The sequence below is a fragment of the Sinocyclocheilus rhinocerous genome, unplaced genomic scaffold (assembly GCF_001515625.1).
Source record: "Sinocyclocheilus rhinocerous isolate Xijiao unplaced genomic scaffold, SAMN03320098_v1.1 scaffold100, whole genome shotgun sequence".
In the NCBI taxonomy this organism is placed as follows: Eukaryota; Metazoa; Chordata; class Actinopteri; order Cypriniformes; family Cyprinidae; genus Sinocyclocheilus; species Sinocyclocheilus rhinocerous.
This window is the reverse complement of record NW_015624543.1, coordinates 395,849-402,091: the sequence shown is the minus strand read 5'-3', so window position 1 is coordinate 402,091 and position 6,243 is coordinate 395,849. Positions and strand designations below refer to the sequence as shown.

The following is a 6,243-nucleotide window of genomic DNA, read 5'->3' as shown; positions in this document are numbered from 1 at the left end:
GTGCGGGGTGAGAGTGCAAGGCCGAAAGGAAGAACACGATATTGGTAAGCTTTTTTAATGCGGTGTGAACCTCTCTTCCCCAGAAGGGCCTGCCCTCACCAGTCCTGAGCCCGAATAGTCAGGACTTTTTGGTCGAGGACCGCTTAGCCTGAAGGACGGTCCGCAGATTCGGCTTAGGCTTCGAAGCCCCTGACCCAGAGCGCGGGTGGCAACGCTCTGTTTCTGAGCCTCCCTATACGAGGAGCTGGTACGCGGAGGGACCTCAGTGTGAAGGTCGGGGAAAAATGGCAGGCTCCGGCATGGAAGTGGTGGCCTCGCGCGCAGGAAGCGTTCCTCTAACTTGCTTCGCTGCAGCTTGGCCTGCTTCTCGGCGGGCCAATCTATCTTTAATTTGGCCACGGCACGAGTAAGCACCTCCACTAACTCCTCATACTGGGGCGATTGAGGGGGCAAAACCTCTTCGACGCCCTCCATGTCAACCTCCTCGGAGGAAGACAGGCGGAGCGTCGAGCCCTCACCCCAGGAGGAAGTAGCTGCAGAATGGGCTTCCGAACCCAGACGAGGAGGAAGACCCTGTCTTTCTCTTTCATATCAGACAGGGTCAACCACAAATGCCTTTCTGCTGCCACCATAGCTGCCATGGACCGCCCAAACTCGGAGGAAGACAGGTGGAGCGTCGAGCCCTCACCCCGGGAGGAAGTAGCCGCAGAACGGGCTTCCGAACCCAGAGATTGGGCGCTGGATCTGGCGGGTGAAGAAGGAGATAGGGACTCGCCCCCTCGAGAGCCGACTCTGCGTGCTCCGCTCCCAAACAAACCACGCACAGACTGTGTGCATCCCCACCCGTGATGTAGCGTGGGCAGGAAGGAACACACAATCTATAACGTGGCTTGCTCTCGCCCTTTGCATGCTTTGCCTTAGCGTGAGCTTTAGACATAGTGGAGCTTATAGTTGCACTTTTTTGACAGACAACAATGAATAGGACCCACAAACATAGAGTTTTGACTGACACAGACAGAGCGCTTTGCTGAATGACAGAAAGCTGACGCCGGCTCTGCCGCACATGCTTTTATTGCTTCCTGGTCATGACGTCACCCGCCCGTGCCGTCTCGCCCAGCTATTGGACTGATTTCACATGTGATTCAGAGCGTGGTCACAGAAGGCGTTCCCAAAGCGTTCTCCGACGCAGCTCAAGTTCCTGAAGAGGAACTAATTTTAGAGAGGAGTGAATTGCTAACATTATACATACAATATATATGTACTGTACTACACTGTATATGCATTACATATGCAATGTAGTGCATATATTTAGTAATATTAACTACTGTTTAAAAGTTTGGGGTCAGGAAGATGGTTTTCAACTTTGTTAATAATAAGAATTGTGTGTTGAGCAGCAAATCCGCATTTTAAAATGATTTCTGAAGGATCATGTGAAACTGAAAACTGGAGTAATGGCTCCTGAAAATTCAGCTTTGCAATCACAGAAATAAATTACATTTTCAAATATATTCAAACAGAATACAGATATCGTTAATTTTCATAATATTTCACAATAATATTGTTTTAAAGTATTTTTGATCAAATAAATGCAGCCTTGGTTAGAATTATTTTAAAAACATTAAAAAGACTCCAAACGTTTGACCAATTGTCTACATATATTTTTCAGTAATATTTTATTTTGTAGAACAATTTTTTTCTAGCTAACTAGCATGCTACGTCATGTTAGTCATCTGAAAACAACATTTATTGTTTGAATTTTGCCATAAAACCGGATACAACTGGAAAGGTGATACTGTGTTAAACAGGCTTTAGGATTCCTGATTATTTTATATGTAATAAATTAATGATTGACTATTATTAAGTGAACTGAATAACTAAATGCACAATCCATAGACTGATTCATCAGTCACAATCAATGCATTTCACAGTCATATAGACAGCAGAACTGAGACTTCAATTTAAATAAATACAAGAATATTATACTGTCAAAAATTGGTCTGTAAACTCTAAAAACTATAAAGGCAAAACAACCAAGAAAACAAGATACGACTTCTGTAATATATCACTCTCAGGCTCAGATGCGACTTGTTTCCACCAAACAAAATTCAATATTTCAGTCATGTTTATTTCTACTATCAGATAATTTTGTGATTTCATCATGGATGCAATTTTTCTTCAGCACTATCAAATGATGACACTTCCAGTCATGCTTCAGTGCATGTGCTAGTTTATTCTGCAGTCTTGAGGAGGCGGTTACCCAGGGTGACGCTTTCCATTAAACTGCCATGTGAAGGGTCGGGGCAATCTTCAGAGAAGCCATGTAGCATGGAAGACAAATTCAGCTTTAACATCACTTTTTCATGTTCCTTTGAAGAGCTGCCCTTTGCTTGCATGTGAATCTTTTCAATACAGTATTACATTTTGCATGCAGTAGGGAAAAAGTATTCAGGAAAAAAAAATGTGGAAAAAAGAAAAGAAAGTGTTACACATGGTTTAATATGGTGAAATGCCACATTAAAATCATTTGAAAGACGTGATACAATTTCTGAGCAGATTTCACAGCTACAACAAAGCAATTATAATAAGGGATCTCACCATCAGGAGGAACCTCAGGGGGTGAGCCTGCCTTATTAACAATGTGAAAATGGAAACACAGACTCACAGTTTTTACCACCTGTTTACCAAACAAAACTGCATCTGAATCTGTCCGCTGTTATATTTAAATAACCTTGGTTATTGATTTTTTTTAATGTTTTATAATCCATGCTGACCACAAAACAAAAATCAGATCAATTAATGGTATTTTTTCCAATATTAATGTACTTTCTCTCATCCCAGCTTTAAGGGGTCATATGATGCTGCTAAAAAGAACATTATTTTGTGTATTTGGTGTAATGAAATGTGTTTATGCGGTTTAAGGTTCAAAAAACACATTATTTTCCACATACTGTACATTATTGTTTCTCCTCTATGCCCCGCCTTTCTGAAACGCGTCGATTTTTACAAAACTAATCGGTCTGAAAAGCGAGGTGTGCTCTGATTGACCAGCTATCCAGTGCGTTGTGATTGGACGAATACCTCAAGCGTGTGACGGAAATGTTACGCCCCTCACCATACTGTGATGCCCTGTCCCAGGCCGGAGCGAGGAGACAAAAACATGAAAACCCATTACAAACGAGGCATTTGTTGCATCCAGTGGGGACATAATTACGGATTATAATGACTTATACTGTCATTTTACGCGTTGCGTTGCATCGCGCCGCGTAAACATAAAACCATGTTATAAGTTGCATCAACGATTTAACAGACTTTAATTGCAGTGTTCTTAATCTTTATAAGTTAGTAGTACTGTTCGGGTTTACAGTGTGGGGGCGTGTTAGAACGAGCCGTTTTAGGTAGGCGTGGCTGACTCTTAACTTTTATAAAGAATATCTCTTTGGATTTGAGACGTTAGTCTTTGCAACTTTACAGATCTTCTTTATGCACCAAGAGCTTGTAACACTCCAAAGAGAAAGGAAAACTTGAAATCGCATCATATGACCCCTTTAATATATAGAGACAACAAATACACTGCATGGCCAAAAAAAACAAAGAAAGGTCCGTAAAGAAATGCTTTACTGAGTCTGGTGAAGAAGAGCTTGACTGACCTGCACAAAGCCCAGACCTGAATCCCATTGAACACCCACAGGAACACCAACTCCAGACCACAGCTCCAAACATCAGTGCTTGTGGCACACCTTTTTAACCAAAGAAAGATAGGGAATCCTGTTTGAAATCAGCCATTACTTAATTCTGTTTGATAACACTACTGTAGCTACATAACAATGACAAAGTTCATCTTTAAGATCTAGTTTGCAGGTAGGATCATAATTTTTTACCTGCAACAAATTCTGTGCACAAAGTACATTTCTGCTAGTGGCATGCTTCAGGCGATCTTCTACAGCAGGGCTATTATCTTCATTTGAGGGCCAGATTATCGAATCAAAAATGTGAAGGGGGCCAAGGGGGTGGGTGGCCATCCCAATCTCTTTCTGGGGGGCCTATAAAATTAGAAAATAAAATTGAAATGCGTATTCAGCAGTAAATGACTACCAAATGAATATTACCAACATCTATAAAAGGTTAATTTTAGTGACGTCTGTCAACCAATTAAAAAAAGAGGTAATTAATAACACATTTTTTAGTGATTCATCGTGATTAATCGCATATTAATATATTTATATTGTCATAATTTCACATCGAACCTCCAAATTAATGTAGAAACAACATAAATATGGTATATTTTAAATATGTGTTAATGGCATCTTTTTACTATAAGCCTATTATTAATGACGGCTAGTATCATTGATATGAATACTGCTACTGATGTCTATATTAAATGCATTTTCGCCTCAATTTTAGCTATTAATTATAGCCATTCAACATTACAGTATAATTGAAAGCCATTATTTTTCACATTTAATCGGCTCTGAAATATACACTGTAACAACTTTTAATTTAAGTATCACAATCTTCACATAAACTATAAATTGTATAAGCATAAACTATATAGATTATTATTTATTCAAGCTACGAAAGTAACTCAACGAGCAGAGTAGTGAGTGATTTCTCTTTTTCTTTTGTTCTTTGATTTGCATAAATGACAGACTGCAGCAGGTTTCATGTTAAAAGCAGCGCTGTCATCATAATGCACGTGACGCGGATCTGACACAGGTTTTCTCCCAACTCTTTATTTACGGTAATTCAGGACTTTATTACTCATTTACAACCCTCTACGCACACCTTGGCAATATAATCGGCACACATACTGGCGTGTAAAATCTAAGAATTTATTAGCCAAGACTAATGTTAGACATTATTTAGTCGCCCAGAGTAAGATTTAGTCGCATATGCGAGTGATTTACTCGCAATGTAGAGGGTTGCATTTAATACTGTAATTACGAGGTTACTCGCCAAAACCGCAAATTTTGACATAATTGTGTGTTTTTGTCCGTTGAAGCGCTACTGGCTACTAAAGCGGCTCAGTGTATGCGTAGATTTTCAAACTATGCTCCATTTGACAATCATCTTCCTGCAGTGTCTGCGCTATTTCACGCCAGAAGTTATGACCGATGACACTGTCTTCATACTCGTTTAAACTAGAGTTGTGGATAGCTCATATCCCCCTTACACAAGCGCTTATCAACGCTGCCGATGTTGCAGTCTCCGGTAGATTGTTGTTGTTCCATCTCTTGCTGTTCTTTTTCGGTTGGCCCGGGCCAGTGTTGCCACCTTGTGGAAAAACTAATTAGTGCAAAAACAATTCAAGGCGTATGTGCGACCCGTGCATCCTCTTCCCTCGGGCCGGATCAAGATGATTGGGCCGCCAATTGAATAGTCCTGTTCTGATCCTTACACAACATAACTGCCTGTACACTACATTACACTACATAACTGCCTGTTATTACTGTAGCTGCTTTTATAAATGTTTTGATCTGAGAATCTCAAATATTTCTGAACCTTTCATGCGTTTTCTCATCATGCTGTATTCGCCTATATTTTATATGCTAGCCTATTTAATTTCCTACAATGATTTTCGGTAGGCTATTTCTTTTAATTTATCTTAAAAGAAAATTTAAGAGAGAAATTTACAGAGAGAAATATTAAAATAATTTCTGTTTTTGGAAGCTTTTTCCATCCTAAATGTTTTATAGCCTAATTTACCAAAATGTCAGCATCTACACAGTTGACGAATTCTTAATATTTCTTATTTATCTTACTTGCATGATGAATGAATGAATGAATGAATGAATGGGCAACAGTAAAGTATCCACAATAATATAAGGATATATTTGTTTTATATCTTGTTCAATGAATGAATGAACGAATGGGCAGCGGTACATGGAGCCAGATCAGCCTCAAAAATAATACATTTACAAAACAAAATTCATAAATGCACAGCACAATTTACATTTACAAATTCCGATTCGTAAATTCAAAACACAATTCATAAATTCACAAGTAAAAGCATAAATATTTTCCCAAATATGTATATAGTAGTCAACATTTGAAGTGGATCAAAACCTTTCACCAAAGTTGTCCTAAAACCAAAATGCGTTCTTGTCTTAGGACAACTTTGATGAACTTTTTTGATCCACTTCAAATGTTGACTACTGTATATCAAGTTCCTGAATTAATTTCCGTCACACATTTATGATTGATGTTACATGTATTTATGGATCGTTGAATCTGCATTTGCAAATC

The 6,243-nt window shown here is 39.2% G+C and overlaps 1 pseudogene; it reads right to left on the bottom strand.

The window, feature by feature from the left end:
* Positions 1-54: 54 nt before the first annotated feature.
* LOC107741905 (uncharacterized) overlaps positions 55-6,243 on the bottom strand; it is a 41,169-nt pseudogene continuing 34,980 nt past the window's right edge.